This window comes from Bombus affinis, chromosome 14, assembly GCF_024516045.1.
Source record: "Bombus affinis isolate iyBomAffi1 chromosome 14, iyBomAffi1.2, whole genome shotgun sequence".
NCBI lineage: Eukaryota > Metazoa > Arthropoda > Insecta > Hymenoptera > Apidae > Bombus > Bombus affinis.
The window spans coordinates 3282691-3308252 of record NC_066357.1 but is presented as its reverse complement, the minus strand read 5'-3'; the positions used below and the strand labels follow the sequence as shown (position 1 = coordinate 3308252).

The following is a 25562-nucleotide window of genomic DNA, read 5'->3' as shown; positions in this document are numbered from 1 at the left end:
AAACACAGAACACGTGCCACGATTGCGTTCTTCACACTTGGCGCGCGTCACTCTCTTCATTACGCGGCCATTAACTTTACATGGAACGCTCTCTATGGCTTTTACCCGTCTTCAACCACGTTTTGCCATTACGAAAATGTACGAATTTTGATTATAACGGGAATACTCAATGATAGAATGGCAGCATCGTCGTGGTAGCTTTCGCGGTCGTGCGAGCTGGCACCGAACAGCAAGCACGTTCATTAGTTCTTCAATTACTCTAATTGATCGAGTTTAATATCAAAAGAGGAACAAAGGAAGGATGCATCTGCACGACAGCGAATAAAACGGGACGGCGTTAGAGCGTTGAAGCAGGGAAGATTGAAACATGAAAGGTATGTGACGTGTGTACGAAAAGTTCCTCGACCGGCTAATGAATATTAATTGATATCATTTGCATGCCTAATGAGAAAGATCGAAACGAATGCGTGGATGCGAGATGCGTACCAAAGTCTCTATCAGGAGAAACGTTAAAAACGTCGTATCGTACAAATGTCGTTCTAATAATTATCGCTTATTGTTGAAAAAATTAAATTACAAAAGGGTACTGGAAGCTTCAGAAACACGTCTATCTAAATAAGATTGATGCCCGTCATAAAATATCCTCCTCGAATCAGTGAATTCTATCTGAAATATATATTCAACTAGCGAACAAGTTGTTGCACAAATAATTCAATGCAAATGTTTAAGCAGAATACTTATATTGTTTTGCACACAGGAAAGGAACTCAACGCTTGTAATTCAGACGAAGCTATAGAGAAATTCTGCCGTGCGAAGTACATTTCAGAAAAGCGACTAAAAGACAAGTTTCTTTCTCGTAGGAGAAGCGGCGAAGGAACAATCCATCGCAAAAAAAAAAAAAAAAAAGAAAAGAAAGAAAGGAAGAAAGCCCTCTCGGCCCCTGTAAATCAGCTTTACCTCTGGGCGTTGGGCTTTTCTTCAACCTCTACACTCGTCTCTTTCTTCCTCTATTCCCTCTCTTGCTTCCTCTTTCCCATAGAGAAGCGATCAAATTAAGTTCTCGATCGATTCACGTTTCTCTTCTTACCCTTTGGCTTTTCCATCCTCTCTCACTCCCTCTCCCTCCTTCTCTCTCTCCTTACTTGTCTCACTCTTGCATCAACCGTGCGTACGTGTTCTTCTCTCTCTATTTTCCAGCGTATTTCTCTCGTTCTCGTTAGGGTCGTGTCTCGTGGCTTCGGCCCATACCTCCTTCCTCAGTTTCCGATTACCGTTAAAGTGCAATTCATCCCCCGATTGATCGACTGGTTGCACCGTAATCCGTTTCCATTTTCCTCTTTATCCTTCTTCCCTTGTTCGCGGCCACCCTCCCCGCAAGCCAAACGGAACGGCGCTTCTCCTCGCGAAGGGGTGTAAGGTTAATAACCGCGATATACTCTTCGACCTTAACGCGAAGGGTGAGCGTACAACTCCGTGCGAAAGAGTGGCACGATGGTCCACAAAAGAAATTTAATAGTTCGATATTTCTTGGTAAGGAATTCAGAATTTTAACTGTGGATATTTGTCTATATTTTTGTGAATATAAGTCATTTTGTGTACTATATTTTTGTACCTTCAAATTTCTCATAAATGCATAAAAATCTACAATCTAATAAGCATACTATTTTATAAGCCCTTAGAGATATTTTGCACGGAGCTTGAATAATTTTAATAGCAATAGGATTCAAATATTTTTGCGTATTATCACACCGCGCACAGCATTCTGTGCACATCACACATATATCTTTGTACCTGCAACTTTTTCATAAATGTATAAAAATGTGGAAAAATTTGCAATCCGATACACATTTACTATTTTATAAACCCTCGGAGATATTTTCCACGAAATTTGAATAATTTTAATGGCAATACGATACAAGCAACGATACAATTTTAATATTGGATATTCCAAATTTCGATTACTTTTAAGGTAATTAATTTCCAATATTCTGTCGTTTATTTTTCGCGTATTAAAATCAATTGGTACAAAAATCTCAATTATTTCAGCTACTCGAGCAGTTCTGAGCAATTAAATTTAGATCGTAGATCAGCGTGAGACGGTCCGCGTACGATAGAGTAACTTTGTTCCCTCCAAGTTTCCGTTTTAACAGAACTCCCGTGAGTTTTACTTTCAATTTCCTTCGGATAATTCCTGTGAAATAATTGATCGTTTTGTAATCAAGCTGCGCGACTGCGATATTTCATCGAGGAAAAAGGAAGTTTCATTTTCTATTTCTCGATATCGGTTTCGAGTTGTACGACGTCATTGTTCGACGATCGTGGAAAAACGATGTCACTATCGTTCCGGGGAACGAAATCGTTTTTCTTGGTAAAATCCAGTTTTTGTTTCGCAAAGAAAGAAGCCTCCGACGTTGTTCGAGGATATGTAGATTTGAGAGGACGCTCGAATTTCCGACAACGTCGCACCGATCGCGTTTTATTTGCAAAAAGAGATGCACCCGTGTCCCGTCGAATAATCCATGGAAACATATTTTCCCGAAGCATATCGTGCAGCTGTGACACGCGGTTTGGCTACGGCTTTCGTGCGACACCTTCAACGATGTTTCGTGATATATTGTTCGAACCGACTAACTCGACGGAATTAAACGTGAATTTTCATGAAATCGAAACGCACACTGGCTCGCGTAAGTATCTTCGAACGCTTACTATAGAAAACTTCTACGAATATATTATAAACGTTCAAGGAAACTTTTCGAAATTTTATCAACATTGTAACGAAGCACGAGTGTCGTGATTATAGTGGTAAAATTGAAAATCTATCTAGAAATGTACATAGAAATTACAAGATATTTATTGCACACATATAGGTACGTATTTTAATAAAAAAGAATTAGTATACAGCGCGAATAGCCATCTTAGAAATTAATCATTGTCTACGTAAACCTACCATCGAGAGTTAATGATATCCAGAACAAGAAACTGGGAAATCATATATTTGTCAGGACGAAATTGGGCCATTAGTAATTTTCCATCATCGAGAACTTTGTTCTATCTTCGATATCTCGATCATTTAAGATATTCACGAGATTCTGCTTCACGAGAAACTTCGATTCATTTTCGTCCACCAACTCATTACGTATTCATTAATCATCGCGAGTTCCTTCTGATTAGGCCTTCAACGCGTTACAACAATGATATGATTTCGAGGTAGAATTCAAGAGCGCGTTAACTCTGCAGAATCGGTCGTCCGGTTAGGAAGTGAGCGACGTCGGTTTCGTAGCGGCAGCAAACGGCTCGCTTCCGGCTTGGCTCTCTACTTCCGTGTCCAGTTCCGCTTGCAGTTTCCGCTTTTAATAGCTTCTGGCTAGTTGCCCGTGGTCAACCCGCAGGAGGATACGAGGCGTTGAAGGGTGAAAGGAACAGGTGTTGCCCTCCTCGAGCTGCAACTTCAGATCTACTACCCTCTTTTTCGTCGGTTCTGTGCCTGTGGTGTACGTTTTTTCCCGTCGCACAACGCAGTTTGAGGATATTTGGTATCGAAATACGATAGTAATTTTTCATAAGGAACAATTTACCAGATAGAAGTATTTTCAAGTCTTCGAAACATTTCATTAAATACAAATAAAGAAAGCTAGTAACAACAATTGAGTATATTCGCAAATTCTAATGAAAATCATGATGAAGGATCATTTTTTAAACAGAAATACCTCGACTTGTTTGAGATTTTGTAACGGAGCACGCGGTAATAATTTAAATGAATTATTATAAGATAATTTATTCAACTTTAAATATGCTACATGGAAACGTTTTCAAATATTTGAAAATCTGCTATAGGGTAATATTCGATTAACATTCGCAAACTTTCTAATCCTCAAAAAGGCACGATCTCCAAATCTCCTCCCCGTAATTTTACCTCTGCTGCAACTCAGCTTCATCACATCCACTTTTCCATCCAATTTAAAGTTGTCAAATCCTAACCAATCACCGCCTACAATCCAAACACACCTGCAACCACACCTACGTATTCTACAAGCAACGAGAGATAGATCTATGTAGTTAGTTCAAAATTCGTGTCATACTTTTAGATATCATACCACGTAGCCTTTGTACTGCAATCTATTGCGAACTCTGCGTCGCTTTGTTTCATTCTATTGTATCGGATTCGCATTAGTAAAGAAACTGGAATCGGCTTTCAGAAAATTACCACGAAATATCCATCAAATTCTATCAAATCGTGATAATACAATGAATAGTGAAGAGGAATCAGGAAGTTCGAAATAACAGCTTCAGCTATTTAAATGGATTGTGGAGTCGAATTTAATATTAATTTTTTTCAAGATGATTTATGGTAATACACGATGAAATTGTTATTATAGATTGAAGGTAGAAGTTAGAGTTTCGAGATGTTGAACATCGAAGCATTGAAATTAGTCAGTTAGTGAGTTAATTCTCTTGCAAGATGAATTTTAAATGGAATTATTTAAATCGCAGCTTGCGGACTTCGGGCAGAAGCACGGTTTATTTGTGAATGTTGCGAAAGCATCGCGAGAATTCGCTCGTTAATTTCATACGAAACCAATAATAATGTTGGTTTGCTTTCCATAACGGCCCGTAATCAGTCAGTTTTCAATTAGCGAAATGAAATCAATCGGCCGCCACTGCGCGTGCCATTGTCAACGCTCGATAGAAAAAGCACGATCGCGTGGACGTTATAAATATTTCTCTTTCCACGATGCCAAGAAATACTGCAGGGGCGCCATAAAACATTTACAATTCAGATATCTCGCAAAACTTGGAATCAACTTTGTCGGCTATCTAACTCATTTGTATACGTATTTCTCCCTGTCGTGTTCCTTGAAGGATTTTCTCCACGCACTTTTGAATTTTCTTTCCGTTGCCTCCTGCACATATATGCCATAAGTTCATATGTTCAGCTCATAAGTTCACTATACGTTCGTAAGTGTGCGAGCACATTGATCGATTTGCAACAACAGAATGTAAATTTGACCAAAGTGTACAAATTAATGTTACTACAAGCGACGTCTATTATCATTTCGTGAAGTCGCCTGACTATAAGCTTAAACTACCTATTGAAAAGAAGTATCTGTTATACCACTATTAAGATATGTATAATTTTGTGCGCTGGACTGGGTTAAATGCGTAGTAGAGATACTTGTATGTGGGTGTCAGTGTGTGGAGGTATGTGTGTGCACGACGTTTGGAAAATAGATGAATGTAAACTGTTCAGTCAGTTAACAGTCGGATATGGAAGAAAGTGCTGAGACGCGTGCAAGTGTGTATCGATGAATATTTTAGAAATCGTCCATAAAATAAATATATAACTATTCTAATATTAATTCCAAATGTAAATTTAGTGTTCCTATAACATTATTTCGACTATCAAGATCCACAATTCTCAACAACCACTATAATTTTCACACCGTCATTTACTATTATCATTGAAAGTTCTAAATATTTATCAGTGACCAATTTTACTTCCTATATCGTTTCCCATTGTACTTTTCGCCGTACGTTTCCCCATACGTTGTACGTTTCCCCGTTACTGTATCTACCATCTCGTGAACAGAACATCCCACGCTAAAACCTCGAAAACGTAGGATAAAAGTAAGATTTGATCAGAATCGAAATAGGAATCTCCTCTTTAGGGTTTCCCACGCAATGTACGGGGTATCTAACATTTGGTACATTCCCAAGGAAATACATCACCGATGTGTTCTCCCCTTCCGTGGCCTAACGTACACCAGCAAGCACGCAAACACACTGGTGCGCAGAACGCGTGTAAAATGGCCTTCGGCGACCAGTCTATTGTCGGTTCGTTAACGCGACTATGCCAAGACCACGAGCACAATGTGGGTCGTAGGGATCATAATGATCGAGGTGAAATAAAAAGAAAGATGGGTAAAGATAAGGAATGAAAAAGGGATAAGAAGACCCTATCGTGTACACGGAAACACGATGGAGGAAAAGGACGGCGCAGCGGAATATGACGCAACCACAGTGTCCGGCTGCATCGTGCACCAACACAAAGAGACTCGATGAGCGGGAAAGGCAACGGCATGCTCTATCCCCTTGTCTTTGTGCATAACGAGGAAAGGAGTGCTCCAAAGCGAACGTGACGAAGGGTTTCCCTTGGCGGATAAGCGTAGAAAATGCCGCAGCCATGACACGAAAAGAGAAGATGTTACAGGGAGGGAAAATGAAGTCGAAGCGGCTGTCGTTGAGTGGCACGTCGAGTCGAAAATGGAACGGCTGGCTGCACTGAGAATTTCTAATGAATATTATCCGGTCGGATCGCTCAATACACAACGATTAAGTCTGTTTGAGAGCCGCCGTGTTTCGCGGCCTCCGACATGGAAAGCGTAATAGTTCGCTGCCTCGGACGTTGCACGTTGCTTTGACGAATATTTGAGAAGTTTGATCCCGATAACGAGATATCATAGGGTGCCCCAATGTTAGAAATTGCGTTATAGTGCTATTCTCGCCACCCTCTGTGGATTTTAAACCGTTTCTTCTGCAAATTTTAACAATTTTAATCAAACAGCCCTATTCCTCCGTTTATTGATGCATATAGCGAATAATTCACTGTTTAAATCCTTCTGCAATTTCTGCTAAGTATTACATTGAATTGCATGGAAATTATTACTATAATATCGAACAGAGAGAATCCTTTATACCTAACGTTTCGAATGGAATAATCACCCTTAAATGATTCGTTAATTTCTTATGATTTTCTGGATTTACTTAAGTTTTTATAAATGCCTCGATACTTGTGAACAGGGGCTGATGAAAGCTGTACTTGGAAGTAAGAGATTTCTGGACGAAGGGTAACATTATCTTCGTTTCGTACGGTGAATTAATTGGCAGTTAAACAAAGTCTGTGTATCTTTTCACGTTTTGTACGGCGAATTAATCGGCAACTAAGCGGACTGTGTGTATCTTTCACGGATTTCTACGTGAAAGAGGTTTGGGCGTTGGTTCCGCTGCGCGAAAATTTCATCAGAATCCGAATTATGCTTTTACGAATAGATAAAACTGATAGTTAACGGTGACCCGGCCGTCTGCGCGGATTAAAGTGAATAATGGCTCTTTCATTAATAATCATACATACGTAAATTACTTTGAAATATCCGGCGCCTGTTCACTGTGGCGATATCGAGCCCGAATGGCCCCATTATTTGTAACGAATATCGGTTAATCCACCTTTGCCACTTCTCTCCACTTTCCATCATTTTTCTATCATTCCTTTGACCGTCTCTCTGTTTCGACTAATACCGTTCGAGCATGTTGCTTCACTGACCTGGCTCGTTCTTTCGCGTTACTTTATCGGCGAATAGAGAATAGTCTGAACCCGATCGCAGATATACGTCTGGTTGCTTAAACGAGAAAGTGAATCTAGTGGAATCTGACGTACGCTCCGTCGAATGATTTTCTGTTTCTCCTCGATCGCCAGAGAATACGTATCTACCGTGATAAATCACCAGAGAAATGTTTCGAGTATCGAGTAACGATATCGGTCCGTTCCTATCTTTTGCATAGAAGAAGAGAAAGAAGAGGACAATGCGACGAAACTAGAAGAAGAAAGAAAAAATGATGGAAGATAGAGGGCGTCTCGCTGGTGGGGAAACGTGGAATGGCGATCTTAACAAGCCAAACAGAGTCGATTAAACGTCGTCCTCGTCAAAAGACAAGAGAGAATGGAACTGAAAAGATGGAAGTCAGTCAGGGTTGAAAATCACGCGGCAAATTGCAAGTTTCCAGGCGTGGAAATTTTGTTTGGTCGGCTTTTAAAGTTATAGTCTCGCGGCTCTCAGGCTACACGAACCGCGGGTTATTAAACCAATCTTCTTCTAGCCGCGACCAGTTCTCTCCGAGGCGAATGTCAACTCGAAATTAAAAGTTACCCGTTCGAAGAAACTTTCGCCGGGCCATTTATGAAAGCAACTCTCCCGCGAGACTAGCCACGACGCGACAAACGGGTCAAATGAGACCGGGCTACTGAAAGTTGGCGAGGTCATACGTTTTCCTATTTTTCCTCCCTCTCTTTCGATGCTCCTTCACTTCTCTCTGACCGGTGCTCATTGAATTCTAATCAACCTGGAACGTGATCGAAGATAAGGCACCACTGGGTGCACGGCCGAAGTTAATCAATCAGTTTCCACCTGTAGATAAATTTAAGATTCGTTACGTGCGTATTATTAATGTGCGGGTCGGAATCACGATGAATTAAGAGAAGGGAAGATAGAATTTGTTGTACGGTGGTACAAAGGTTGAAAATACTGTAATACAAGTGGTGCATTTGACTTACTGTTACCATAAATCTGTTAAAATGTCCTCAAAGTTACAAATAATAATTGCGCGGGGACATTTGTGAAATTCATTAATTTCAGAGAGTTTTATCGTTTCAGCGAGTTTGACAAAAGAGATACAGGGTTATTAAACGTTAATCTTGCTCGTCAACGTTGCTGCGAAGTGATTACGAACTTTTAAAGTGACGCGCTTTTAGGGCACCAAGGGAAGTATTGAGTTTTATGGTGTACACCGGGCTGGTTGTAAATTACCTTACACCCACGTGCGCTGTACTCGTCGTGGACCGGAGTTCAAACTTTCCTACGATCGAGTGACACTTCAAACCTCGTGTCGCCAGTGCACCAAAGAGTAGAACGTATATTCCCGACTTTAAATCGATTCTATACGTATTTCCAGAGAACCTAACGACGCTAATAAAATCCGATAAAAATCATTCGTTCGTCATAAAATACTTGCCACCATTTGAAACTACAGCGAGTTACTACTTTCAATTAAAAGGTAACTGGGGTCGTAACGAAATAACGATAACGTTCATTGTATGAGATTGCGTTTCCCTATGACCAGTAGTAACGACCTTCGTGCCTGAAGCTTGCAACGAAATTGAAATAAAGGGAGAGGAGAAATAAAAAAGATAAGAGAAACGTGGATACAGTTTCCATTTTAATTGGCTAGGACAATTCGCGGTCGGCCCACTGTTTTTAGTTATTCATGGAGTCGCGTTAATTTCTATTCACGGGAGAAAATAATCGTTACATGAATAATTCCACGTTTTAAGCCGTACGTTCACGGATGTCAACTTCCCTCGCTTCCTGACTTTGGCCAGGCGGCCTGGCCCACACCGAAGAGAGCTATTCATTAAACATTGCATATCAAGGACGGTGGCGCGCGGCCGTGTGGTCGTTGTACTCTCCTCGGACCACGGATACGCGAAAACACGTACGTCCTTACACGATCTGTATGGAGGATCCCGTTGGCCGACATCACTTTCGTAATTATGCGCATCCATATGCACGCGCTAGTCGCCTCTATATCGCGGTCGCCTCGGTGCAAATGCACCGTGTTGCATGCACAGACGCGTAAGGAAACACGCCGTTCGCGTGACCCCGTCCACTGATGTTCCTTCCATTCGAACGTCAATCGAGACACGCGATATCCTGATATTCCCTTTTGCGGCAGTCTTCTCGGAACACCGGCCCCGCATCGTGTAAGGGGATTGAAATCGATCTGCCATCGCGAAAATTACAATTGTCTTTGCTAAAGACCTCGGTTTATAACACCGTTAAAACGATCGCTGGTCTTGAAACATGACATTTAGTTTTCCTCTTAGATCGTAACGCGGATACAGAAAGATTTCGAGGGAAGAACACGATAAGTCACATATTCCATTTCTTACGGGACAGCACTTTTGAAATACGATATGTTCTTTACTGAATCTAATCGAATTTCTATTTGGTTCTGAAACTAAATACGCATTTTTACATCCTCTTCATAATCTGAGAAATATCGCTTGTTTATTAATTGTTAATATTATACTTATAGAAAGATATAATCATTCTCTATAATAAATATGTAGTAATAATAATTTATTATTATATAGATTATAATAAAAATGTAACAGTATCTTAACGACTACACTTTGGGCGTAGGCCTATTAGATTCTCTTCATGTTTAGCTGTTTCACATTAAAATTACTATTGCCAGTGGGAGTTTTAAAATTAGTACACAACGTACGACGATATCGACGTCTTTTTTTATTCCAGAAAATATTAAAATAGCTTAATGAAAGTTTATAAATATATAAAAGGATGAAAGAAAGGAAGTGTTTAACGCGTCATTACATAGTTGATCACGGTATAAGGTTACCACTGTAAGCGAAGGTACTACAGATCGTACGATGGAGATACATATTTCTTGCGGATACATATTTGGTATCCATGACTGAGGGCGCCTCGTCATAGTCGACGTCTTCTACTTACTAGCCTACCGTTTAAACCACCTCTGTAAAGTACCACAATGTAATCTATATAGTTGTTTTGCATCGACTTTTTTACATTCTAAGGGACTGTATAAAGTTACGAATTTCAGTGTGCGAGTTCTCATGACGCCTAAGTAATATTGCTTTACTCGATCGAATTTCGTATGCATTTACATCGACGTTTTTGAACCGTTAAACAGTAAACAGAGAATCTATAGTTACCCTCTGGAAATCGATTAAAGCTGTCAATAAATCCTTGACAATCGATCCCCTGCTGTACAATGAAGCGCGTTCTTCCATGTCTGCACGAATGAACCGAGACAATTTGTTGCCCTTTAATCGGCAGTACGGCGCGCATTAATCACGAAATTACTCGTTACGCGGAACTGAAATGAGAATGCTGATATTCAATGAGGCCGGCGATAGCGTCATTGCGTTTCGCGGTTCGCTTCGCTTCGTTCCAAATACGATTACCGTTTCGAATTCGAAGTGCGTTAACTCGTTAAATCTACGATCGGTTTCCAACGTTCCGAGCAAAAAAGGGGGTACAGTTCCCCTGGAAGTATTCGCGATTCCGTTTCGAGCATGACAACTTATCGGTGGCCATCTCAGACGATTACGAGTTTCGTAACAATATCCACGGCCAATGATCGGACGAGTATAGCCATTTACATAAAAAGTAAGCTCACGGCGAGATTAAAGTGTTATCTACCACGAGGTTGAAGTGGCTCGTTAGAATTTTTCTTGGCGGAGCCTCTGGCAATAGGCCACGCCGCCTGTTTCTTTTCTCGCTTTGCCAGAAAGGGAGGCTTTCTTTCTCTTCAACGTCCCTTTCTAATTCCAGCCCTAGCTGCGAGCCGGCCGGCTGTATGCACTTAAGCTTGCCAAGGTTTGCGAGCTTGCAACGTATACACAATAGAGCAGCGTCTCTCAAACGACCGCCTGGGACAAGTGGTTCTGCTTTTTCTCGCTAGCAAGCTGTTGCATCGTTTCAATATCCTTTCAGCCCTCGCACGGTAATATCTCCGGTTCGAGCTAGAAAGGACGACTCTACTTCGAAACAGATTTACTTATACGTGGCCGTGCTTCGTACCTTTCTCGACGTTGCTGAAACTAGGAATAATGTTGCCGTAATTGCACTATTCGCTGCGAATAATCTGGTATCGTGTCCAAACATTCTTATCACGATTTAGCTACGATTACTTTGCCCCGACTCGCCCTTTCACCCTCGAGCATGCAACCGCACCTACTTTCCAGTCTGATCACGAACGATCGTATCCACTCTACACCAAACTCTCGAGGACTGTCGAGGAATCCGAGCAAACACAATCTTGAGGAACGTTAACCGAGTTCGATATTCAGGATCTGGTCTTGCATCGTCGTTTCATCTTAACCGTAATGTCCAACTGTGCACAGAAAAAGTCGGTGAGCACGAGAAAGTATAAAACGAGCTTTCCTTACCTTCAAGTAATAAATTTAATGCAAGAAGTAAAAACGTATCAAGGAAAAATGCACCGAGATAAAATACATATATCGTTGCGAAAATTCATCTAAATTACAAAGACGGATTATCACCATAAATTAAGTGGGCTGAAATTTTACAAATGCTTCGTGCACTGTACAAAGTGAATGGCTTAACAAATATTCTACCGTGTTTCTTACCATAGTTGAACAACAAACCCCTAATATCTAAACAGGTTCATGAATAAAAAAAAAAAAAAGAAAAATTCCAGCTATTAATCAATCCAACGTTAAAGTGGCTTGAGAAACCCTGTTCCGGTGCAAGGAGGGTTTGTGGGTAGGCAGGTAGTTACCAAACCGCCTATCAGGCCGAGGACCCACAGGTTGGCGTGACTCGGCGTCTTTGACCGACGTTTCCGCATGAATACATGCGCGCAACTCGGCCGACGGCGTGCTGCACGCGCGTGCAGCGACCGCGAGCCTAGTCGGCGAACAAGTGTGCACACTTCGGTCGACGTTATCCGCCGTCGCTATTTATAGGGGATGAACGGCCCGTAAAATATAAATAGAGAAAATTACTGGTATGTTCGGGTGGGCGGATCGAGCGCCGGCTTCTTGTAACATCGATCACGGTATCTCGACCAACGATACGAACCGAGCGGATAAATACCAGGATTAAAGTTATTCATCGTTTCCAACCTCCATCGCGATATTTAACGATTATTTTCGTTTCTATTCAACGGAGCTGATAGCCTCTATAAAGACAGGTACTATTATTCGCGTTAACGTGTCTCATTAATTTGGCCAGCGTTACCTTTTGACAGCTGATTAATGCACAATATATCGGTAATTACGCGCGATTGTCTGATTATTATTTATTAACGTGTTATATCGATGTTACGAAAATGATGTGCAACCCTTTGATTTCGTCGAGTGTTCCGTTAATCCAATTCCGTGTGCACACGACATGCTGTTGGAATCGGCAATGGGAAATTCATACGCAAGTACCTGCACGAATTGATGCTCTTCGTGCAGCCGAGGCTTACCGGAAATATCAAAGTACTTTGCAAATTCGATACGGGCAGAAAACGTACACTGGGTCATGAAAGCAATACCGCGAAAACCTTTTATGTCGATATTGCGTGTTTTGTGTAAAACATTTTAAAATTTCAGTGGCACCGTAATGGAACACGACTGTCATCGATAAATTGATAAAGTTTTTAAACAATCTGAAAATCTATATAAAAATTACAAGCTATTTCGATTGTAACCTTAAACTGTCGCAATCCAGAAATGGTATTTCATCGGTATTTCATCGGACGAAATTCGAAAACAGGGCGACCATGTCTGCGTGACAATCGCACAGCAACTGCGAAGATTGATAGGTTGTTGGCAGGCGAGCAATTAGAAGGGTGAAAACGCGCAGAATGCTTTTTTTCAGCGGTGTTGCAAGGAAAACGGAAAGGTGGCTGCAAACAATATATTTTAGCCTGCTCTAAAAAGGGGTTGTTTTGGTTCGGCTGTGCGCGCCAGAGTGGATGGTTTTGTTGGTTCGATCGAACGGGTATAGAAACAGTGAAATAGAGAGAACAGTTTCTGACATTTACAAGACCGGAAAAAGTTTCAATCTTTTTTTACAAATTCTCCTTTCCATCCGCCCGGGCAGATAACCATTCGAATTCTCCATTCGCCACAGAATCCAGTCGTTTCGCAAATGTAATTCCACGCGTGGCTGAAATGTCTTCGAGATCCATCCGCTTTAAGTGTCAACGTTTCCCGTTTAATGCTGCTACTTGAAGAAGTCCCGTGAATGGCTCCGTATTGCCTCGCTGTTCTATGAAAAATCGTACTTCTCCAAAATTCAGCAGAAATTTGTCCGCCCGAGATTCGAGGTTCCATTTACCGTCGCGAAATAATGTATCGTATTGCGAGAAGCATCTATCGAGACGCGATGAAAATTCAAGAAGCTAATTTATCGCGACTCAACTTGTACGCGAACAAGAATGTTTCGCTTGCTAAGTGGTTACACTGAAAAGCCATTCGAGATCGATCAAGAGCAGGCAAACACTCGGTACACATTGTCTCCTCGAAGCTTTATTTTCGCTCGACTCGCACCGAGTTGGGAAGAGGTTATTGTTGGGGGTGGTTCGAATTCGGCGGATGGGGGTGGTAAACGTTGCAACATCGCGACGTTTCCTCTATGGTAGAAAGGAAAAAAGAAAGAGAAAGAAGCTTCAAAATAGCGTTGGTGGAAGGAAAGCCAGTAGTTAAGGGGTGTCCTCCTGGTTTCTTTTTCCATTATCCTCTCCTATTTTTATTCTTCGTTGCATTATGTGAGTAATTACGGCTAATTACCACGTTGTGAAGGACGTTTGACGATGTAACGCAATTAGCAGCTACAGTTCGGCGCCGTGGAACAAGCGACCCTGACCTTGTCTCCGATTCTACGCGGCTTCCGCTTTTATTGTTCTTCCTACTTCTGCTTGCGTTCACCGCCCACTCTACAGCAACCTCGACCAGGCAAATTGAATTAAATTGTTTTTCTTGGGTAACTGTTTGCATAGCAAAGCTCACGCTTTTGTCGACACGATGTTCACCGTGGGGCTCCTTAAGTTCGACAATTCCGACGATTACGTTGAGATATCCCAGCAAAAACGAGCCAATTCAAGCGATCTGTTGGTCCTATTAAAATGTGATCGTTGATTAATCGTTAAACGAAATACGTCTATTGTTTCGTATGACACAGTTATACGTAACAATGAAGTAAATTAATAAAACGAGGCAGGTTTAATTACATCGTTGCATATTCGATTATTATATATTGGACTCGATACTCCGTTAATTATAATTTCATCGACTCTACTAAATCGCAAGCTAAAGGAATCTGTTCATTGTTCGTAATTTTCATCACATTTTTTCAGCAGCGATTCCAATTGCTGTTAGACAATCGGTACCAACTTCCGAGGTAACCCGCTTGTTTCTTCTAGCATGATTATGGCATCGCAAGGCAGAAAAGGATGTTAGCAAGACTTTCGGTGTCACCGTGTTTTCGCTTCGCCTAATTTCCGAAGTATAAAATCCTGGATCTTCAGACGACGATATCTTCACCCTGTCTTTCTTCTAGTGAATAGTCTTGGTCATCTTCAGGGGTCGTTCGCCTGGCTTCAAGCAGGTCAAAGACAAAATCATCGTTTTTTTACACCTACGATAAATCCTGTAAGTTTATGACATTTTGTACATTGAGAACCCAAAAATAATGAAATGTTGCAGATGTAGATGTTTTTATACCACAAACATCTTCAGACATTTTAGTAATAAAATGTTCAAAGAAGGACTTTGATCGATCATTCAGCACTTTCGCGTCGCTATATAGGACCGTAATATATTTGTTCTCCGGTTGGTCGTGATTGCTCAATTTTTAAAGCATCACGCGGCGACAAATGCTGTCACGAAGAGCGAAGATTAAGACGAGAAGGGGCTGATTTCTGAGTCTTTCCATAGGTCAGATGGAGGGATAACAAAAATGGATGTAGGTTGGCCGGCTGTGGAGGCTAATCCCCGATGAAATGCTAGCCGTCGAGCAGTTTATATTTTCTCTCTTCGTACATTGCGTTGTTTCGACCGAGAGTGCAACTGTTGGGCGCCATTAGTCCGCTCGGTTGCTGGCACAATGCAAGATAAATATTTGGCGTCCAGTCGTTGTCAAAAATTTACGATGCGAATTAGAACGACACTTTATCTTAGCACCGTATAAGAAACGTCTTCTTTGTTCATTGCAGTTTTCTCGAAAACGGCTAAACAACAATTTTGTCCATTCTCGTTAATGATCTTATCCATGGAACTGTCTGCTGTTAAAAATTATTCCTCTCATTCTTAATATACCGCGATTAATCTTGTTGCAGAAAATGTCACGTTATGTAACTTTAACGCATTCACGATCGGTGATCTTACGGAACTTGTAAAATAAAAACGTGTGGATAAGATGTTTGAATAGTTTACTTCTAAATGCCATACTTTGTATCGCTTCTTATTAATTTAATTATTGATAATTTCACTGACAATCACGTTACTAATAATTCATATTACTGTAGCAACGATGATGGACTTCAATGATTGTAAACAAGAAGGTTATTTAGTCACGCGGCGAGAGATCGTTTGACATACCACGCGCTGAATCTACTGTCGCGATCGTCTCGGTCGTGCGAAGCCCGACGCAGTAGAATAAGTCCACGCTTCATCAGCCAACCAATCGAAGCGTCTGGCTGTGATCGAGTCAACTCCAAACAGACTGCAATCTGTTTTATGCGAAACTAGTTAGGTAGAAAAACTGAGGATTGCAGTTCGCTAACAATCTGCAAGGTATCGTGTAACAAGCGTGAAAAGAAAAATATAGCTGATTACCAGGAGCAGTCGAAAGGAGATTCCCGTCTGTCTTTGACGAGCGACAGGTACTGAATGCGGGGAATTTGTTTGAGGCATCGCTAACTGCGATTCTCTGCTGCAAACTGCAAATTCTATCGAAGGATCGATCGCAGGAATTGATACGTAACTTCCGTGTATATTATTATTGGATATTTCGTTGCGTAGTAATAAACGTACCAAGCATAGAGTATTTTCTTTAAATTCCTTTGGCTGTTGTGAAAATATAAGCGTCGTGTTTTAGAGTATCTGCCTTGAAACCGAAACGCAATCGTTTTGGAATGTTTGCACGAGTCGAAGCGATTGGTTCGAAAATGACAGAGCAGAACGAATGGCGCGACCCTTGTATTTTAATGGCTTCTATTTCGCGCTCGATTTCCGTTTGATTTATCGCAACACGTTTGCGGCCTCTCCGATGTACTTTTTTTTAATCGTAAACTCGTTTCCTCCAAGTATTATGACGAAGAGCTCTGTGCTAACGAAAGTTTTGAGTATCGAATAACCTGTATCGTGAAGCTGAGCGAACTACATTGTCATTTAGACCGATGCTTTCTTAGAAGATTCTCATCTACTTGAAATCGGAGAAAATCCAGTTTCTTCGAAGAATTACATCCCGCCGTCATTATCGCTGTCTGATGTCTTCTCGGATCGTCTTTAACGTTCCTTTCAACGTTGCAGAAGCTCTGAGTTCTCGCCTAAAGTAGACTTCGTTTCCTGGCAAACCGCCTCTCCAAAGTCCTTTCAAGAATCATAATTTCATAGAAAGAGAGTTATACGCCCGACCATAGCTTCGCTCCGCGGAGTCATTATTTAATCGCTATTTCCGACTGTGCGTTCGCTTCCATACATACGAAACATTATTACGTTTAATGTATTTCGTTTATCTTCCTTAATTTCCCCAAGAGCGTTCCGTTGAACTGGAAGAGTAGCAACTCTCGTCTCGAACTCGCCTTGGAAATGTTTAACTCGCGAATACCGTACAAAAAGGACTAACAGGAAATTTAATTATTTCATTTGCGGTTAGAACCCAAGGTTAGGAATAATATCCGCCGGTCCATAAGAGCGTGTGCTCGGAAAATCAGACGAATAAGAAGTTTCGTCCTTAACTTTACGATATATCGAATTATTATATCTTGAAAGAATCAAGCGTGCACGAATATAGATTAGAAAGGAGCATTTTTGCATGGATAGGACTGTTGCGAATGTTTGTACCGAGGTATCGATAGTGTGCGAGGGATTTGGAAATGCACAAGTAGATTTGGATACAAGCTACCAACCAACGTGGAGATACGCGCATGGCAAGAATATGTGTCGAGATCTTTAAGAGGCAGACTTTGATAGAATCAGTATTCTACTCTTTGCCATCTTTTTTCTATATTTTGTATTTTATTATCTGTTCTGTTCTATTATTCTGTTCCGTGCGTATATTTATTACGTACATTTTGTTATGATTGATTTGTATGTTGTCAAATTATCGAAGTCTTATAAAACGGGCCTACGCGAAATAATCGCGCGATGAATTCGCTCGAGAGTAAAGTCCTGGCAATTAACTAGCCACCTCTTGGGAACGAGTTGGTTGTGCCCGTTAGGATATCAGGAATTTTTAATACGTCGACTCCCTCGTCGCTATTATTGTCACCCTTCTCGAGATTAATTGCACTTATCAAGTTGTCCCAGTTCTAGAAGAAAGCTGCAGCTTCCTTCGGTTCCTAGTTAATGTTCATCGATCGTGTCAAAGAAAGAACGATCTTCCGTGTAAGATATCCATCGAAAATTCGCGCGCAATTGAAAGTGATTGCTCCTGAGAAGCACTCGAATCGCTGGGAAACGAGTATCCTTTTGATTCTCGATCGAGAAGAAAGTTGTCACCTTACGGATTACCGACTCTCGTTTTGTCAAAGAGTACCAAGAATCGGACAAAGGATTCGTCACGTAAACGAGTCCCAAACGAAGGCTCATTCGAAGGAAAAACAATTTATTCGGATCGATTCCGTTGGGTCAGTCTTTCATAGGAAGGAAATAGCAAGGAATACGTGACACGTAGATGCGAGAAATTTCATTGACACGTCCGGGATGATTCCTCGTAAATTCCGTCCGAAGCTGATTCGAGAGAATTTCGAGAGCAAACCGGCCAGCTGGCTTTAGGAGCCGACGAATCGAATTTTTCTTCTTTCTACCAATTCCATCGAGCTTGATCGTTCGGCCGAACGTCTTTGTCTTTCTGCCTCTGCTCGCGAGGAAACTCCATTATCGTTTCTATCCGATTGCTCGCTGCCTCAGTGCCGGGAAGTCATAAATTCGAAAGTGTCAGCTCGACCATCGCTCTGCCAGGTGATCTCTGACGCATTGCTCCGGTAGTCTGACTCGTCGTGGAATAATTCTCCTTACTTCTCTGCTGCGACTATCTCGATTCGAGCTTGGCGTCTTTAAGCAATTTCATCTTTTTTTTCTCCCTATGTCGGTAAATTGAATAGAGCATCGGGTTGAACTCGTTTCAGCTGATAGAAAAAGATTCTCGGATATGAAGTCAGCAAATTGTGAAACTTTAAACAGAGCTATAGAATCCGCTTTGATAAATGGTGAAAGGTTCAGACAGTTCTTTAAGCTTATCAACCTAATTTAGACAGTAACCGCATTCATCGTTCGTTCCTTTCCGACTAAAGAAAAGACAATCATTCTGTAGTCTTTCATTTAGGTGCACGATGTATTTTCGTCAAGACAAGCTGAAATTGTAGGAAGGTGAAATTACTTGCTTTTCACCGGCTCAGACGGTTTTCCATTTATCCGGAGAAGCGTATCGAGAACCAGAGAGCACGCTATACGGTTGAGAAACTAATATCCCTAGGACGAAGGCGAGACCGCGACCTATGGGAACGCCCGTTTCCTTCGACATTTCTCTCTGTCGCGAAGCGTGGCTCGCACGGAAATACCGCGACCAACGATAACCATAGTTCCGCGCCAGGGGCGGTATAGCCATTTGTAAACAGGATTGGGGCTTACCAACTCCGAAGCACTTGGAATTTCGTAGATAAAGCAACCGAGTGTTCGACGCGTTAGAATAGGGTTAGCGGCTGGTGAAGTCGACGTATAGCCGGCGCTACACGGTTACAGCGCCCCTTTCTACGATATTACGAAGATCGTTGACGCGGGGGTGGATTTATAGGACGTCTAGCAGGTTAAAGAATCCACCGTACCGGCTGATTTAGCACCAGGGGAAGACGAATCGTACGTCGAATTATTCTCCCGCGATAAAATTGCGATTCCTAGGACTTGCTTCTCTACTCTCGTTTATCCTCCATTTCGAGGAAGGATGGCGTGGATAAAGGGAGACGGCGACATGCTCCTTGGCTCGTTTCGTACTGGCATTGGTGCAAGACATTCGACATATCGGCTGGATTTTGTTTAGTTTTCACACGATTTGGTTGCGCTACGTGACTGCAGCGTATTTCAGATTTCGTGTTCACCGTGCCTTGTAACTAGACTGCAAATGCTTATGCATTTGTGAGAAATTTTAATATGCAAAGAATATAATTTTTATTTATGATAACGATACATGTTATAAAATATATGCATTTCTAATTAGTTTCATAATTTATATAAATAGTGGCAGTCGTCTTGTAATTCACTACTGTATTTAATTCTACTTACGTGAAAATAATTTTAAGAACTAGTATTCATAACGAGTCACGAAAAATTTCAAGGAACTCTTGTTGCTGTGAGAAATTAGGAACCGATAATCTGGGCTATTATGTCAGTTTTTACTCTATCAGAAGCTAATAACTACTTTCTTAAAATTCAAGAAGCGAAGTAATTTGAGAGATTGCAATTTTCTGGAAATTTCTTTCAAATTTCGCGCAAGCTTCTCCATGATAGGGTTGTATTTGGAATCAACTTATCGCAATATGGTCGCTGATTAGAGAACGCACGCATGAGTGCGTTGTATCCATGGGGGTCAAAACTTGATTAATAGACGCGGTTTAATAGCCGTGGGACGCGTCTACCGCTGATCTACATCGGCGATACGAGAACTTAATTAATAGATGTCACCTATGGAAATTGGTTTTCCTGGTGACCGATACTCAGAATTAATTAGTAATGACGCGCGTTTAAAAAGTTTCCGCGGATGGGCTGCTGACGTGGCAAAAATTGAAAAACTGCTTCATCCGGTCGAAACTCCGAAGTCGCCTAACTTTCTTGCCGGAACATCGTGGCGTCGCATTTAACCGGACGTTATTTTATTTTACAACGGTATAACGATTCTCACTGATGGAGATCCTGCAACAAAATGGCTCTCGGCCAACGAGATCGTTCAATTCGACGGTTATTATACTTTTATAGAACGAGAAAGATGTGTTGTATTATATTTGAAAAGGGATTTATAAATACCATAGGTAGCAATATGTTCTAAAAAATAATTCTTCTTAAAACAGCTTTAGAAAGTTTTTCGAATATGTGTAGTGTTATTTTTAAAAAGGATCTAGGTACCGTACGTATGAGTGTTTTTAAAAAAATTACTCGAGCATTTTTATTAGCGGATTAAAGTTCGCCACGAAATTAAAAATCATCAAGGTACAGGGAGGAAATCTCCGAACCGTTGTATCTCTGAAGGTTAATATTTTAAGGTTCAAAGTCATCAAGCTGGAGGAAAAGGGAAAGAACCCGAGAAGCGTAAGTAATTAACGCATGGTGAGTAAAAAAATCAGCACAACGTGTGCAACCGTGTCATTCCCCGTGGTCATAAATTTGCCAGTTTTCTCTGCGCCCTCGCGTACTTCTATGACAAGATAATAAAAAAGTTCAAGAGTCTGGGAACACGCGCAACCGTGCTCCGTCTCCGACGAAATAAACTTGCCGAGTCGTACGTGCCTTTCTACGCAGATGTCGCACACTCGCCATTCATGAATTTCCAAACAGTCTCGTACTATTTCAAAAGTCTAATTTCCTGAGGCGATATACATAAAGCTATCGACTTATTAGAAATTTAATGATCGACGATATCACCAATCGATGACCGTTCGAATATTGCAATTATTATCTATCCCGTGCTATTTATGGAATATTTAGAAATTTTATTTCTTCGTTTCGGATTTCTAAATTTCAAAAATCGCTTGGGAAAAATTTCATCAAAATCGATGTGTATCGATCGCCGATGTTGGTCGGAAACCAAGGATCTTTTAAGATCGTAGTCTAACCGTGATCACGGGCTGTTTATCCGCAGGCAAACACGGAGAACATGTCCTCGGAAGCGAGACTAATCTTCTCGAGATAGGTTCGTTGCGAGGCACAGGAGATGCGTGTCAGCGTAGGAGGGCATCGGTTGGGTTTAGGGGTAGCTGATTGGAATTCGATCGTTGGGTCAAGCGGCCGTGTTAGATTGGAATGCGTATACGCTCCTCGTCTGATCACCCATTCGTTACAGTGCGTTCTCTTCTCCCCTATTTCTTCCTACAACAACCCCTTTGCATTTATTTTTCCAGCTTCCTATTTCCAATTCTCCTTTGACTTCTGTACCAACTGCTAGCGTTTATCTGTCTAATTTCACGTTTCGAAATTCACTATTCATCGCTGAATTTAACTATCCCTTTATCAGACTTTCCTTTACTTTAATAATTTTTAGTAATTCCATTTGTGTATTTCAATAATTCAATTTATTCGAATTGTAGCCTCTTGTTTATTTTGTCGGAATACACAGATATGAAAATGCAACAGTTGCGTCGGTAGAATTAATTAATATGTATAATTAATATTATACATATAATTAATAAATGATCAACGAATAAATTAACCGGACAATTGGAACAATACCGGACAATTGATAGCAACAGAAGTGAACTTTTCAAAGGAACCACGATACTGTTTAAAGGGTGAAACGATTTATCTGCATTCTTTTGGGAAATTCAGTGCAACAGAAAACCGGACGAATGGCAAATAAAAGCTCGATATCATCGACTGGCCATGGTTCGTAATATCTCAGTCGATTTGTATAAGTAAACAATGTCTCTTTAGGGGAACTCGAAACAGTGTAAAATCTTGACTTCTGCTCGAATTGCACCGGACACGTGCAAACAGAATCTGTGTCAGGCTAAGCTCTAACCTTTTTAACCCTCGTTTTTCTCTCCGTTCCGGGGATGTTTGACCGTTTGAAGGGACAGGAAGCGAGATAGGGGGACGCTGTCACGATGACGCGGGTCAAAAGTTCAGCGGATGATGAGAATGTAAGATCGTGGCCGAGCAATCCGTGCTCTCTGCTCCAAACGAGATTTTCTTCTGGAAAAAAACGGCAACCAAGAATTTTCTTCGTCTAGGGACGTAACTAGCTACTGCTGGTTAACGCTGAAATCTCTTAATTTAGCTGCTTATCCTAGGGGGCGAGGAAACGTTCCTGGGTTTCGTAATTCCATACTCGTGCTACTTCAATCGTTCGACGAATCTTTATAGTGTTTGCACAGATTTTCAGAGATAACTTTATAAAATTTAGTCGTATTCATGGAAAAAGATTCTGCTCTCTTTCTTTATTCTAATTTTCTCCTCGAGTTCATGAATAATATCACGAGAGTGGGAATTCGTGTGAATGACAAGTGACAGAAAAAATGCGACCGCGAAGAAGAATTTATATTAAAAATGTTTGTATCACACCATTCGTAGAGAAAGATAGAAGAAAGAAGAAATGATTTGGCGAGTGCACCGACAAGCAGCAAAAATTTGTCCGTAACCCAACGTTTCTGTGACGATCATTTACGCTTCAACACATGCACATCAAACGTACCCGAAAGAAATATTCTCGAAATAAATAGGTACGAACAGAACGATATCACACTCGGAAAAACCTTCAGAGAAACTCGGCGTGTTGTAATCGCCGATGGAATGTCAACGACGGCTGTGTCCAGAATAAATGTTTCACCCGACACTCGACCAACTGAAACAGCAATGGCAATGCTCATACCGTCGATTCTGCGAGCGGATCATTGACAACAATTTTAACGATAACCCACTACGAACACCAGTGACGGTAATAACAGTAACGTCGTAATACCGGTATCTAAAGGCAGCTAACAGCCGGCATCGATGCAAACTCTATTCGTAGACGTTGAAGACAGACGCTGCCACTGCCTCCCCAGTCCGATGATCGTTCGTTTCAGGAATGCCAGATATTAAAATACCGCAGACTCTCGAGTTTCGCGTACCAGCTCAACCGTTGTCCTCGTCCTCCGTTCATCCTCTTCGTTCTCTGCGTTAAAAGCCACCCTCTTTTCTTAGCACAGTTGGTCTACTTTCCTACCCTCGTTTCGTTTCGTTTCGTTTCGTTTCGATGAACTTTTTTAGAAAATATTCTATGGCCAGATTGAAAATAACGTCTCTTTGCCTTTCTATTAGATTCTGTCTCTTTAATATCGTTCTTGATGTTTCAATATCGTGGTAATTAGTCTCTTTACATTTGTTTCGAATAAAACAGCTTTAATTTTAATGTAATGTAATTTATGTAACGTTAACAAAAATATAGAGGTATTGTAATTAGTAATTAATACAGGAACTTTTTGTACAGGAAATTGCGTCCTGAAACGAAGAAGAATTGTAAGGATATAAAGTACTTCAAACGCAATTTCGATCTCTATGACAGATTCGTCTTTCTTCGACATTTTCCAGCCTTCTGTTCTCGTCATAAAGTCACATAGAACGCGTAAAATTGCAAGGGTTTAAAGTTTCTCGAACTATCCGAATTTCTATAACAAATGCATCTCTCTAGTCTCCCCCTTGACACTTCTGTTCTTCTCGCAAGATCGCGTGGGCGCATAGAATACGATATATTCATAACAAGAGCGAATATCAAATCGTGTGGCTGTTACGAAGATAACGATACCACAGCTGAGAGCGCTTTATCACTTTAGTCCTGGGAATTGTTTCGGCACAGTTGCGTCGAAAGCTTGCATAAATTTAGTGGAAAGGCTGGTGGAAAAGTCATGGCATATTCAGGAAGATTCGCAATCACGCGGCACGTTTACATTTCTCCGGACGTTCGAGAACGAAGTCAATTAGCCAGCTATAAATCGAAGCAATAGTTTCACTCGTGGACGAACAAGTTTCGCAGGCAAATCATACCATGGCGTAGCTTTTATTATAAAATTCAAACGAATTGTCCATGCACGTCGTAAAACTTGCGGAATTTTCACGGTAGAAGCAATTTTCCGAGAATCGTAAAAACTCGAAATTGCCATTTTATTTTCCGCAACATGTCGTACTCGAACGAAGAACAAATCATCGGAGTTTGGCGAGTGACGAGTGAGTCAATCAGGTTCTTCGTTCGTGTGTTGAATTTCGATGTAACGTCGAGGTTTTAAATTAACGAGCCGCACATGCACGCGCACACGCATTCGTCTATCAACCTCGTATCTATAATTCTGACAAATGGCAGACTTTCATCAGGCCTCTTAGCCAGCTATTCGTTCTACCTTGCCCCGCCACTCTTGTTAGTCCAACTACTTACCATCGTCGAGGATCGACATTGAGCGCTAGTAAGTATTCAATCGGATAAGAGGCGTACAGCCGTCGCGCCATGTCGGTGAACCTTCACCCTCGCGCGGCTTTCTTCCAGTGAGCTTCCAATAAAAGGAATATGTTCTGCTCGTGAAGTGAAGTGGACCGAATCGAGATGCAACAATGCACTCTTCCATCTTCTCGTTCGTCGAAACTTCGATCGTTTTCTCGGATACGAAATAAAGGAAGCGCGAGAGAGGGGGTAGTTTCATCGCGGGGAGAGAGCATCAATCTTCGGGGATCAGTTTTATTTCAATCTCATCGAGCATCGTTGGAATGTATTCCTTTCTTTCTTTCTTTCTTCCATCGGGATTTTTCCCCGCGTTCACCAGAGGTAGAGAAACGTATTCGACGAGCGAGAAATTGTCGACGACAAACCCTTGCGACGATTAAAGCAATTAAATCGACGGCTTATTGTTGAAAAACGTCGATACGCGGTCGCGGAATAGCTTAAGAAGCCACTCTCGCGATACCACGCATCCCATTTCGAGTTCTCTCGTTTTGTTCACCAGGGATTACGACATTTTTTTCTCTCGTTTTTTTGTTTTTTTCGAATTTGCCAGCCAGAAACACCGACAGTTTCTCTTCGATATTCCATCGGGAAAATCCACTGTCGAATGGAAATTGTTTACCATGCTCTGATAAATGGCTGATGCGGCCAGCTTTAAAACCCATTTTTGCCGCTGAGCCATTACCCAACCATTCCCCTCACCTTCCATCCCCACACCATCTCGCACTTTATTCGAAACTCTCAACTCGGATAAGCTGCAAATTCGTTGAAACTATGGATCACATTTCGCAAATCAAGGTAGCTCCTCCCGAATCATTTATCAGAGCCGAACGACGA

General features: G+C 41.4%; 2 protein-coding genes across 6 annotated transcripts in view; one reads left to right on the top strand and one right to left on the bottom strand.

Annotated features, from left to right (window-relative positions):
* The window catches only part of LOC126924390 (putative aminopeptidase W07G4.4), a 213603-nt gene that overhangs the window by 55369 nt on the left and 132672 nt on the right, over positions 1-25562 (top strand). Inside the window, exon 3 of one of the 5 annotated variants that reach the window (XM_050738819.1) lies at positions 14752-14980. The exons of the other annotated variants lie outside the window; for them this stretch is intronic. The gene's annotated coding sequence lies outside the window, so the exon portion shown is untranslated. The remainder of the gene's footprint in view (positions 1-14751; positions 14981-25562) is intronic. 5 annotated transcript variants of the gene reach the window in all.
* Positions 1-25562, bottom strand: part of LOC126924393 (alpha-2B adrenergic receptor-like) — a 127378-nt gene that overhangs the window by 47798 nt on the left and 54018 nt on the right. The window lies entirely within an intron of this gene.